Below are 14725 nucleotides of genomic sequence, written 5' to 3'. Positions count from 1 at the left end.
AAGCTTTCTTTATAGATGGTCCAGCTGGAACAGGAAAAACCTTCTTATATCGCGCGCTCCTCACTTTTCTTCGCTCCAAAGGATATGTGGCACTCGCAGTTGCCACATCTGGTGTCACAGCATCTCTTCTCCCTGGTGGCAGAACTGCGCACTCAAGGTTTAGGATTCCTTTGGATTTTTCAAAACAAAAAACTTGTCAATTAAGTAAGCAGAGTAGTGTTGCACAGCTGATTGTTTCTGCTAAATTAATCTTGTGGGATGAAGCTTCTATGGCAAAAAGAGAAACAATAGAGGCATTTCACTGTCTTCTTACGGATATAATGGAATCTGATGTACCATTTGGAGGAAAAACTGTTGTTTTCGACGGTGATTTTCGCCAAACCCTGCCAGTTATTGAGCACCTTGCCGCACCAGATTTGATTGAATCCACTCTTCTATATTCACATTTATGGTCTCACATATATAAGCTGCAACTGTGAAAAAATGTGAGGACTGCCTTAGATCCAGCATTTTCAGTTTTTTTGCTTAGAGTAGGCGAAGGCACTGAACCTGTTGATGAACACGGCCAAATATCTCTGCCCCCTCATATGGTTATCCCTTATCGTAACAAAGAAGAATCACTTGACAGGTTATATCCATATAGAGCATTATTACTGATTTATTCTGTCCATCTGCTTTGACTCCATTTCCTAATTACGTATAAAATGTTCCAGGTTACTTGGGACCGTATTTCCTGATCTAAATCTATACTCATCTGATCCTTATCAAATGATAGATAGATGTGTACTTTACCCAAAAAATTGCTCAGTTGCTGAGATCAATGAACTGATGATTGCAAAATTTCCTGGAAATCTTCACAAATACATAAGCTGTGATAGAACTGTTGATAGGAAATACCAAGCAGATTATGAAGACTTTCTGAACTCTTTAAATCCAAAAGGTCTGCCTCCACATGAACTTTTGCTCAAAAAAAACTGTCCTATAATGCTTCTAAGAAATGTGAATCCAACGGATGGTCTTTGCAATGGCACGCGGTTAATCTGCAGAAAATTAGCTGAACACACAATTTGTGCTGAAATTGTCTCTGGTCCAAATAAAGGGAAAAAAGTCTTCATTCCAAAAATTCCTTTGCAGACTTCTGATGGTGAAAAGAGTGGTATTCCATGTATACGGACACAGTTTCCTGTCCGTTTGTGCTTCGCCATGACAATTAATAAATCTCAAGGTCAAACTCTTGACTATGTTGGCATTTACCTCCGTGAGCCTGTATTCTCTCACGGCCAGCTTTATGTTGCTCTCTCTAAAGCTAAAGATTCTTCGACAGTCAAAGTTTTAATTGCTCCGGGTACTTCTGACGACGTTAAAGTCGATTGTAAAACAAGAAATGTTGTCTTTCATGATATCTTTCGATTCACTGACATATAATATATAAGGTCTGATTACCCATGCCATTGTTTTCTTATTAGTTTATCGTTTACATATTCAGTTAGTCATGATAATTTCCCATTGTTTTCCTCTCTGCAAAGTCATCCAGAATGCAGCCCGTTATCCCAGTCAGAGACGTGCTCCCTGGCTCAGAAGGTTGGACCTGCAGAGTCACTGTCCAAGAGAAGCAGCAAATAACCGGCTCAACAGCGACACCAACAAAAAAATAAAAGTTTATTTTGCTCGATTCAGAGGTCTTCTCTGTGCTGTGATAATATATCCTTCTTCATTCTGCATGGTTAAATGTTTTGTTACTGAATATTTTTTATCTGTATAGGGATCGCAGATCGAGGCGATTATCTTCAATAATGACATCCCCAAAGTCAGCCCTCGGCTTCAGATTTATAAAAAATACCTCATTTCAAATGCCATTGTCAGGCTAATTCCAGAGCAGTATCAAACTCCTGAAGTGAAAATCCAGTGGGTTATAACCAGCCGAACGGTCATTGAACCAGTCAACGATGATAACGATCTCCTGCCTATGAAGTTTAACTGGACAGAATTCAGTGATCTTGTTAACTTCATGGATGACAAACAAAAATCCTTTGGTAAGCTTCACCATTGTAGTTTCCTCATTTACTCGGTCATTATATCCATTTTCCCCTGATTAGTGTTATTTTATCATGCACCAGATATTATTGCTATTGTTGTTCAGGCACTCGATGTGAGACATATCACAAGAAATGGAAAAGATTTGGTTGTTCAGAAATTCGTCATTGTTAACAAAGAGTAAATTTTACCTTACAGATTTCATGTTTGTTATATCTGAACTTTTACCTTTCTGCCTTTTACTAAGTTCCTATTTTCTCTGTATTAGTGCACAGACTGTAGTCTTGCCATTGTGGGATGATTTTGTAACTAACGAGGGCCATCAGATCACACGTAACATCCAGAATCAGCCTATTCTTGTTTGTCGCAGGCTAAAAGTTAGCTTTTACAATGGTATACAGTTTAGCACTTCTGTAATATTTCTGTTACATTTAAACACTTGCTATTCGCTTTTCTTTTTCATCTCCGAGTATCTTCTTCTTGCTAATTTTCCCCTAGCAACTGCCCACCTTCCCCCTCAGGAGTGACACTGTCTACCTGGTTTGACTCTGCAATCCTTATAGATCCTCCTATAGAAGAAGCTGGAAACCTAAAAAAATGGTTATTAATGTGTCCTTTTATTTTATCCCTGTCTTATACATGCTCAACATGTACGCTTATGATTACTGATAATTTTGTCAACTTTTCCACAGGGCTAAAAAAAATGTTCAGCTCCTTAATGATCTTGTTACTGATGGAGCTTACATGAAGTACAATCCTGATATGGCTCTTAAACCACATCAGAAGATAACTAAGATTATGCTTTTGAAGCCTACACAAAAGGTCGTATTTTTTTCTGCATTATGCAATTTGCTGCCCTTTTCACATTCATTTACCAAACCTGTCTCTTCTCTCTCTTGCATTGCTAATTTTTAACCAGAGCTCGTGGGTCAAAGTCTCCTTCTCATTTGAGCACATCTTCCAAAAATTCTGGTATATGGGATGCAAAAAATGCTTCCGCTCTACATCAGCTCCCCATGGGGTGTCTTTTACATGTAATTCCTGCAAAGAAAAGCATCCAGCCGAACCAAGGTCATTGTTTATACACTCAATCAGTTTTTCCCATTTTTTTTATCTCTTCTCCTTTTTTCATGCTAAACTTTCTCCTTACTTCTTTTCCGTCTTGCTGCTGCATTTCATCTACTTAGCTTTTGTTAATATATACAGATGCCGATTCGACATTGATTTGACTGATCCAACAGGCACAGTCACTGCTTCCATTTTTGGTAAATTAGCTGAAAACTTGCTTACTTTCACCTCATTGGAAGCAATGGATCACTTCACTCAGGTTACCATCTAGATACGTTATACTCTGTGTGTATTTACATATTTTCCCTTCACACAATTTCCTATACTTAGACTTCTTATGGTGTATTCCTTCTGACTTTTAACTACCAGAACATTGAGCTTCCCTTAGAAAAGATTCATGCTGCACTAAAACAGAAGATTTTCCTGGTTCACATTACTCCTGTTCGATCCATGCTAGCTGATGCAAAACAACGTTACACAGTTATATATTATTGTGAAACTACTGACCAAATGGAGGCTTAGTTACTAGATACCCAACAAAGGCCAGCTCACGTGTTAACCTTTGATGAAGCTATAAACAGTGATTCAGCAGCATCAGGTCCTATTACTGCGTTTTTGCATTTCCCCTTTCCCATTACATATCTCACTTCATTCCAATCTCAAAAACTATTTTTCCCTTTCTTATATAGCAGTGAGCAATCCTTCTTCTTCAAGAATTAAATCGTGCCTTGCTAAAAGATTTGAAGAGTCAGAAGGTGACTCCTCATCTGCGTCACCGCTTGAAGATGACAGTTCTCCTAAAAGAGCCAAACTATCTTAGACCTGCACTATCACTTCCCCACTCGTCCTGCTCGCATGTTATTTTGTTCGTCATCCGAGATAACTGATACTGCTTGTTTTCTCTTACCCTGGAAATAGCCAGTGGCATCTTAGACTTGTCTTACCATTTTGTTTTTTGCACAAGTTGTATTTAACTACCTCTGATTATATGTTACCTCATTCCAGAGGAATGGTCTTGCTTCTTTTGTAGTGAGCTCGATATAACTGATTACATGTTGAACCTGCCTATTTTCCATTATCCTGGATATAACTCGTTGTATCATATCCTTGGCTTGGCATTTTGCTCTCATTATATGTTACCTGTTTCCACATACATGCTCCGGTTTTTTTTGTCATAAGCTGCCTATAAACGAGTGCAAAATGAGGTTGAACATGACCTGCTGGTTTCAGACTACCATTTCTTGCTACTAGCAACTGACTTTAAGGATGAAATTTGGCCGTTCTTACCTTATTCATATGACAATTGCAAAAAACATACTTGGCTTGACTTGCCTTATATTTTGTAAGTTTTATTCGGGTTATATCTTCATCTTCTTAATCTTGATTCTTTCGTTTTTGGCGGACAAAAATATTGCTCATTCTGTCTGCTCTAACAATAGTAATGAATCAGCAAAGATATTTAACTTAGATGTTTTTTAATCTTCAGCAGACAATTTGATACATGAAATATATATCCCAATCAGTCTTCTTGGAATCTATCATCTTCATTTAATTAAATGCTCATGTACATAAATTAATCATCCTCCGGTTAAATGTGACAACCACTATTTATTTTATCTGCAATACACATTAAATAAAAAATGCAATTTCCCCTCCTTTAACTTTAACATACACGCTTTTTAATACCCTTCCCACTCAAGCAATTTTTATCTACCCCAGTAGTATAATCTAACTGCAAAAAATCTGATTTCCTCTTTCCCCAAAACTTTCTCCAAGTACAAATTGATTATAGGCAGCTTTCACTGTTTCTTTTCTCTATTTTTGTCCCTTTGCTTATGAAAACTCATAGGTGGTTCAGAGTGACAAGTTATTCGTGTCAATATGCACAAACTTCATATCAGTTGTCTTTCATAAATAAGTTAGTAAACCTACTATTGCTCTCAGTCTCCACAAACATCAACTCTATTGACTTTCAAGAAATCTATACACCACACACATTTTAAGCTACTGTTCAGTCCTATTTTCTTTCATAACTTTCCTTCCCTACATGCTGACCCACTGTACTTCTTAATATATATCACTAACAAGCTCATTTCCTTTCAACCACATTTGAAAGATCTTTATAATACCATCTTAGCCGGTTCTTCCTTTTCTCTAGAATCTATCAACTAAGCTCTTTCCTATTTATACCATTAATCTTAGAATTCTTTTTTTCCCTTTATCCAACTCGATGGCAATCAACATTCACAGCAGTAATTCTTCCAACCAGTCACCTAATAGTTCCAATGTCACTGAAAGATGTTTTTTCTTGAAATGCAACCAGCATGAAAAGGTAAAATTGTTTTTCCCATATATAAATATATGCACCCACAGACAAACTTCTATTCTACAACTTCATCTTTTACGCTTTCAACTTGCAGATTCTGGCCTCCAGCTTTCACTATATCCTGAAACTGCATAACAAAACTAGCATCACTATCGTTCAAGGAAATGAAAGTTGGAATGTTCAAGTTGCAGACCAAAAATTTGGAGCTGGATGGACACAATTTCAAAAAAATAACTTGCTTGACCAAGACAGCTATATCCTCCTGCGCCACATCGGCAACTTAAAATTTGACATTATTCAGTTCACAGAACTTAAAATGCACTCTTATCTTAGATGGACAGTTCCTCTTGTTAATACTCTGCAATTGCAATATTCTGCAAATATTGATGGTCAGTATATCTAGCCTGCTTTTTCCTACCGAGGGTATGTAGACATTTATTCTGGATTTTTGACGTAGTGGTTCTCATCTCAGGTGATATCAAGCCACCATATATTCTATATCAGCATATATCCCCTTCCATCAAACCAGATATAACTCATGACATTATGAATTCTATATCTTTTTACCAGATTTATGACAAAAAGAACAGAGCCAAATTCGTGAGTCTCAATTTTGCATATTTTAATTTGTACATTTTTATTATGTTCTTTTTACTATTTTCATTTTCCTTCCATACTAGAAAATACCAAAGTTCGTTAGCGTTTTCCTAAATGAAAAAAGAACGTCGGAACTCACTCTCAGAGCTGGATATAGACTCTTTCAAGTAAAGATGAAGGACCGAGAGTTCAGCGACAACTGGCCTTCCTTTGTTTTCCAACACGATTTACAGCTCAACGAGAAGTTAGTCTTCATACCAGAGACAGAAAATTCATTTACCGTGCAAGTCTACAAGACAGATGGATTCGAAAAAATTTTCCCCTGGTATCATAACTACTATGTACATTCTTATCTTTGATGTGTAATTTGTTAGCTTTATTCAGATACCAGTCCAGATGCTATTCATATTCTCTTCCTACGTTTTAACCTCTAACCTTATTTTCAGTCATCATGTCAGTGCCATCTCCTCTCCCTTTTTGCACCTTATCAATTCAATATTCGCTTCCCATAAAACTGTCAACTTGTAAGACCTAAATATTTACACATCTTTATTGCTTCCCACTGACTGTACTTTATCACTTCCATTATTAAATAAGCAAATTTCAATTAACCGTGAGAGCACCCCCTGCAAATGCAACTTGAATTCAGCTTGCAACTGATAAAAGCTAAGCTGCAAATAACGCTACCATTACTTACCAGTACTTACAAGTACTATAGCGGTATGATTACAGAATATAGTAGTAGTATTACACTAATTGCAAATTTAAAGCCACTCCTACTTCCTAATTAGTACCTTGTTTGTTTTTATTGTGGGTGCAGCTGAAGAAGGCATTCTGCCTTCTTTTTTTTTTTTCCTTTTAGTGTCCCCTCGCTTGTTTGCTTTGTGCCTGCGTGCTCATTCCCTCACTGTGGAAAAGGAGAGTTTGTTGATGGTCTTCCTCCTTTGAGCTAAATGATGTTTAGCTTTTAAGCACCGTCAAGTACTGGTTCACAACTACATTCAACAATATTCAAAGAAAATATACAAAATTATTGAAATATATCCGCAACATGTTACCCTCCAAATAAAATATGCACAATTATTAACACCAGATTAACAAATTTCCAAGGATATTCAGTCTATATATTATGCGTTGCAAAAAATTATTAGCAACAGATTAACAAAATTACCAAGGCCCAATAATAAAAAAAATAAAACGTCAGGTAACTATGAATTAGCATAGTTTCGAGACCAATGTCAGGTCAAACATGATTTTTTACCAACAAAATTACCAATCATCGTTACTCTCCTTTCCTAAACTTTCTCATAATGCACTCAAAACAGTCCTGTCGCGCCCCACTTTTTGATGGTGTGAGTGGATTGTGTGGTGTGTGGTGTGCAATGTGAAAAGTAAAAGGCCATGGGACTTATAATGCGACGATTTGGCCAAGTGAAGTTCAAAAGGGTTTTTTGTATCAAAAATGGAGTCGCCACTTGGTATAGAGTTAGGGTGTACCAAGTCACCCAAAAATGATTTTTGTTTTTGAATAAAAAAGTAAATAAACCCTTTTTGAGAACTTTTGGGTCTACGTAACCAAAAGAGGGATCGGGGGTCACATTTGACGAAGGGGAAGGCAAGGATAAAAATCCAAGGCACCCCTTCGACCTAGCCAAGGCTAGTTGCGTGGCTTAAACCAATTTTCCCTAATTTTTTCTACCCAAGGTATGTATCGCGTATTGGATATGTCTATATGAATGCAAAAACCTAGACCTAGGGGGATTGGGGGAAATTTCTCTTCAAAGGTTGAGTGGTGCCAATCACATTAATTGTGAAGCCCAATAATGATCCTTTTGGAGAGGTCACACCTAAACCTAAATGACGTGAAAAATGAGTGGAATGCATGCCATGTGAAAGTGTGAGTTTGTGTGAAGTGAGAAAAATGATAAAAGTAATAAGATAAGAGTGAAGGTGTGCAAATGTAGATGAAAGTACTCGTGTGCGAGTGAAAGTGATAAAAAGGTGCATGTGTGCAAATGAGACAAAAGTGAAAGTGTAATGATAGAGTGGATTGAGAATGCATGAGCCTAGGGAATTCATGCATATTGGGTACGGGGAGACCTAAATCGTGACTCAATTTGCCCTTTTATACAGAGGATACAAGCGTGCTAAGGCTTTAGAAAAAGCCACACTCGTCTATATCCCATATTTAAGGGGACTCTTCAAGCAAATGTACCCTATAACTAGCATGAAAATGCAAAAGTCTAAAATGAAGGGGAAAGGGTGGAGGAGCATGCCAAATGCATGACATGTGATGAACATGCAAATATGCACTATCGAAAAGGGGCGGCCTATTGGGTCTAGCGTTGGACTAGCCCATCTATGAATTCCGACTAGCGTTGGACTAGCGGAAACGTACGTTCATCCATCACATTCATTCATGGTTATGGAAAGCGAGTAGACATGCCAAACACTCGTAAACACGTAGCACATAACATTTAGCATGCTCGACTAGATGCAAGGCCCTAACAAAGCAAATTAACATGTAATAACTAAGCAGGCAAGACACATAAGGCAATTAAAGCCCTAACTATTACATTTGCTAGCTAGGCACACGTCTTCGATAGGTCTTCATCGAATGCTCCTCCAAGCCCTATCTATTACAAGCCAAGAGGTGTACACATACCCCATAATGAATAACTTAGACAAAGGGGGAAAGGGAAAATGGACAAGAAAGCTCGCCAAGCCCTATCTATTACAAGCCAAGAGGTGTACACATACCCCATAATGAATAACTTAAATAAAAGTAAAGTAAATGAAATAAACGCAAGGAATTAAAGGGAAGCAAGTAAAGCGAAGTAGACATGCATATTCACATAACACGTAGGAGCACGTAGGAAAAAATGAAGTGCAAATGAGGGATAGAGTGTACCTCCCTTGAATCGATGCCCTAAATGGAGTGAAGTTACTAATTTACCCTCCAAAATAAAAGCAATGGTCAAGGTACCAATTTATTTGGAAAAATTAAAGAAAATAGGCAAACACAAGCTCACTTGGTCATAAAGCCTCTAAAGTCATAACTTAAGTGCAATTGAAACAAAGCATGGTAGTCAATTGAAGCAAACAAGCAATGAAGTTGTAAAATTAAAAGCTACCAAGGGCCAAATGGAGGAAATCATTCAATTGATTGGGCCATAGTAGGACAAGGGGAGACTTGGAGGGCCAAAGTGCAATTTTAGAAAATTTCCATGCAAGTTCATGCAAGCTACGTGAAAAACAACATGAGAAACAACATTCTGCAGTAGAAATTTCTGCTGAAAGCTTTCGGCAACCCAGCATTTTACGAAGACAGCCTTCAAACATAGCCAAATCCTAACACAACTATCACACAAGTCTTTCACTTTGCATCATGAAGCTTGTAGACTTAAATACCCAAAATCGGACAACAAGCATGCAAAAATTCAAACAGCTCAAGCAGCCTCATGCAAAGTTTTACAAATTTTCCTGCAACATCTCTTATCAAACCATTAGCAACCGAAACTTCAACAAGAGAAACCGCACACACAACTTGCTTTTAAGTTAAGGTCTCAAACCCAAATATGAAAGCTTTGAACTAAGCGTCTAACTACACAATCACCATCATCTAAACAGGAAGAACATTTAGAAAAATCTCATGCAAAATTCTGGAACAACATGCAATCATTCGAAGGGTCAAAAGTGGCTGCAACTTCCTCTATTTCTTATGAGAATCACCAAGATTGGCGTTATTCCTTCTCCATAGATAATTTACACAAATAAACCATTACAAATGAAGTAGACAAGTAAATTCGGACCCCAAACCAAACAGGTAGCTTTGCTTGATTATAACAGAAACCAAAAGACCGAAAAAAAAAAAAAAAAGAAGCAGCAGAACTACATTTACCCTCTAGTTTTTGGTTTTAAAGAAAAATCTTTCATTACATGCCCATTGCACCATGTGACTCCCAAAGTAAAAGAAAGGACCAATGCAACCCAGGGACAACAAGTAAATCCTTAAAAGTCAGCAAGCAGGAAGAACTTCAGTCACTCAGAAGAGGAAAAAATCTGCTTACACGGCTGAAACATGATCAAGAAGAGCTCTCGGCTATACTAATCTAGTACCAGCTCAACATAAGATTCTCATATATTCCAGATGGAAGACTCCACAAGACTCCTAAGCATGAAGTGCTACAAAGCCGTGAAATGGATTCAACCAAAATGACGAAACAATCTCTGTCCAAATGGGAGTTAACAAAACGAAATGCGTGTGGAACTGCTGGGTTGCTATGCAACGATTCTATAAACTTTAGACTGATGAAGCTTATGATTTTATACCATAGGAAGACAAACCTTAAAGCATAAAGAAACAGAATCAGATGGCCCCAGAGAAATTGCAGACAAAAGAAGCAAAACAAGCGTGTGGACATGCAAATTGGAAGATAGTGTCGGCAATTTCTGACGCTTTGAAAGCTAGCAACTTCATATAGCAACAACGAGCTTCAATCAGCAATAAAGATTCAACCAAAAAGGGGGAAAAGGAAAAAAATCAAGTCTTTGTACTATCAGTTATCATCCAATACAGAACCACGGACCATATGCATCAGATTTTGGTGCAGAAAATGCAAAGCTGACGGCTTTTTAGATTCGCCAACTTTCCACAAAACAAATTCAAAACACAGCTCATGCATATCCACAAGACTTGGTTTTTCATTCATAAACAAGAAAAACAGCATCTTGGGGGACATGAAACAGAAAAGGCAGAAGGGTAGACAAACAGGAGATTACCGTGAGCAAAATCTCGAAGATTCACGCAGTACTCGCTGGTTTCTTGATGACAATCGAAGGCGATGATGGTGGAGTTGGGTTCTTTCTCTGGTTCTCCTCAGAATCTTCCCCTTTGTTTCTAGCCTCCACCCGTTTAGCTCTCTCTCTCGCTCCCTCTGTTTTTTCTCTGTTGTTTTTTGTGCTTTCTCTCTATTTGCCGTCCCACTCTCTAAGAACCCCCCCCGTAGGCTTCCTCTTTTTTCCTTCCTATCCCCCACCTCTCAGCTGACCTATCTCTGTTCCCTTCTCTCCGTTTGCTAACGCTTCCCAGATTTCTTCTTGTTTCTCCCTGCCCCTCACTCAGGCCTCTCCAGTTTTTCTTAGCTGTGACCTCCCCCCTAATCCCCCTTTTGTTTCTTTCTTTTTTGCTCTTCTCACAAACCTTCTCCCGTAGCTCCTCTCTTGCTCCTCCCTTGCGGCTGCCTTTTCTTTTCTATTTATACATGGGACACTCTACCCTAAACCCTCAGCCATTCTCCAAAAATTGCAGCTAAGGGGCTGCCCAGTCCTTGTTTGCAAGCTGCGTAAAAACGCAGCTTGTATGCCGCGGCCTATTTTTTATTTTTTATTATTAATTTTTTTTTTAACTAATTAAAAGTAGTTGATAAAAGTAAAAATAAATAACAAAACCATTTAATTACCATTGGACGAAAAATAAATAAGCTAGAAACGACAAAGTGCAAATTCCAATTCATTTTTCCTTTTTTTCATTTTCCATTTTTCATTGTTTTTCTTCTTTTTCCTTTGATAAATTCTAGCTAAAATGGCTAAAATAACTAAAACTAAAAGTAAATAAAACTAAATGTGACAATTAAAAATAGAACAAATAAAACGAATAGTAAATAAATAAATAAATAATAAAACACCAAAAATTTGGTGTCTACAGTTTGCCCCTCTTTGTCTGAGTTTTGAAAAAACTTGAGACAAAGAAGTAGACACCAAATACTTACCTGTGTTATTCGGCTGCGAATTACTCAAACGATGGGGACTGACCCCTGGCAGGAAATTTTAAAATCGGGACTGACCCAAGACAGAAATTTAAACGGGACTGACCCGAACAGAAATTTAAACGGGACTGACCCGAACAAGAATTTAAACGGGACTGACCCGAACAGGAATTAAACGGGACTGACCCGAACAGGAATTTAAACGGGACTGACCCGAACAGAATTTAAACGGGACTGACCCGAACAGGAATTAAACGGGACTGACCCGAACGGAATTTAAACGGGACTGACCCGAACAAGAATTTAAATCATGGGACTGGCCCGAATAAAATGAAAATCATGGTGCACACTAATGGGACTGACCCACGGCTAATGGCAATGAAAGACACACTAGTGGGACGAACCCAATGGCTAGCGGCGAATGCAATTAAAAGGCACACTAGTGGGACAAACCCAACGGCTAGCGGCGAAAGCAAATGAAAGGCACACTAGTGGGACAAATCCAACGGCTAGTGGCGAAAGCAAATGAAAGGCTCACTAGTGGGACAAACCCAACGGCTAGCGGCGAATGCAAATGAAAGGCACACTAGTGGGACAAACCCAACGGCTAGCGGCGGATGCAATTAAAAGGCACACTAGTGGGACAAACCCAACGGCTAGCGGCGGATGCAATTAAAAGGCACACTAGTGGGACAAACCCAACGGCTAGCGGCGAATACAATTAAAAGGCACACTAGTGGGACAAACCCAACGGCTAGCGGCGGAAGCAAATAAAAGGCACACTAGTGGGACAAACCCAACGGCTAGCGGCAAATGCAAATGAAAGGCACACTAGTGGGACAAACCCAACGGCTAGCGGCGGATGCAATTAAAAGGCACACTAGTGGGACAAACCCAACGGCTAGTGGCGAAAGCAAATGAAAGGCACACTAGTGGGACAAACCCAACGGCTAGTGGCGGATGCAAATGAAAGGCACACTAGTGGGACAAACCCAACGGCTAGCGGCGGAAGCAAATAAAAGGCACACTAGTGGGACAAACCCAACGGCTAGTGGCGAAAGCAAATAAAAGGCACACTAGTGGGACAAACCCAACGGCTAGCGGCGGAAGCAAATAAAAGGCACACTAGTGGGACAAACCCAACGGCTAGTGGCGAAAGCAAATAAAAGGCACACTAGTGGGACAAACCCAACGGCTAGCGGCGGATGCAAATGAACATGCTTACTGGCGGGACAAACCCAGCTCCAGCAGCGATGAAAATGAAATGCTTACTGGCGGGACAAACCCAGCTCCAGTAGCGATGTAAACAAAATGCTTACTGGTGGGACAAACCCAGCTCCAATAGCAATGAAAATGAAATGCTTTTGACAATCGGACAGTGGGATCAAAACCCAAGCTTGCCGTGATGAACTTGATTTGATTGATTTTTTTTTTTTTTTGATTTTTGTTTGGTGATCTTTCTTTTTGCTTTTCTTTTTGACTTTTGAGAATCTTTCCAAAAAATTAATTTTGCCCCAGTATGATGAATTTTTGAAAATTGAGCCCATAGTTGATTCTGTATCGCCATGTTGTTGCACATTTTGATCAAATTTGCTTGCAACATTTACGATCTGCCTTTGTTCACCAGAGGACTCCTTCCAACACCGATCCCAGTGCGAGGTGTGATTGTTTTCGTCCATGCATGAAATTTTTCTGCAAAAGAGAAAAAACAAAAGGATTGCCACCATCATTTGATCCGCTTGCCTTTTGAGAATCGTGTAAACATAAGCCTTTTGATGCCTTCGTCAAAGTTGGCCGCGGCATCTGACTTGGTTGGATTTATCACTTCAAATGTCTCTGCTTTTCCAGACTGACCGGGTTAGCATTTTGCCATATTGCGAAGCCTTTGTAATTGGCTTGGCTGCACCTTAGCCCCTTTTAAGAGATGACCGAACCCAAGTATGCTTCGAGTAAACCACAGGGGTCGTCATTTACCACAATTCAATGATAAAGAATGAGGTATGCAAGAAAAATTCACATGTCATGTAAAAATGAATATGCACAAGAATGCACTCACAACTATTTGTGCTTAAATTCTACAAAAATGCCATGAATGCAAGAAATTTGGTAAAAATGAAATTCCTAAGAATGGATTTGCCAAAGAATGTTTTACAAAATGACACAGCTTTGGCCAAAGGATGCATATTCGAATCTCTGAATATCCTTGTTCTGGAATTCAATATTGGCAGGGGTATGACAAAAATGAGGAGAAATCCAAACGGACCAAACCACCAGTTGTTCCTCCTTGTGCTTGCTCATTACAGAAATCCTACCTTGGCGCCCTTTCGGGTTTTCACCAAGGTTGCACCCCACTCCTTTTCTTTTGTTTTGTTTTTGTTTTTGTTTTTCTCTTTTTCTTTTCTTTTTCTCATTTTCTTTTGAGGTGCCCTTTCGGGTTTTCACCTAAGGAACAATGGAAAAACTCAACCATAATCGACTCAGGAGTATGAACTGAAGATTGCTGACATCAGTAAAATGCGCTTCCCTTGTAAGATTAGGCGAAGGCATTATGGACATCACTTGCCAATTGATTAGCAAAATCCCTAATAGAAATGCGGAAAGTGACGAAAGCCAGGACTTTTGGGCTTTTGTAACGAGGTTAGGTGGGGTGTTTTTCAAGAAAAGTTGAGGCTTGAAAGCAGGTCCGATGAAATGTGTGAAATAACCTGAAATTGCATCATTTTGAAATTATCTCCAATTTTTTGAACGAAACCGAGGAAAATTTTGCCCCAGTTTGATTGGATTTTTCTCTCTTTGCATTTTCTTCATTGCATTTTCTCACTTTTTGCATTTTTCTTCAAAAAACTAAATTTGCCCCAGTGTGGGGTTCTTTCTTTTTTCCCATATCTCTTTCAAAGATAAATTTGCCCCAGTGTGGGGTTTTCCTTTTCTT

Source organism: Coffea arabica, chromosome 9e (assembly GCF_036785885.1).
Source record: "Coffea arabica cultivar ET-39 chromosome 9e, Coffea Arabica ET-39 HiFi, whole genome shotgun sequence".
In the NCBI taxonomy this organism is placed as follows: Eukaryota; Viridiplantae; Streptophyta; class Magnoliopsida; order Gentianales; family Rubiaceae; genus Coffea; species Coffea arabica.
This window is presented reverse-complemented; position numbering follows the sequence as displayed.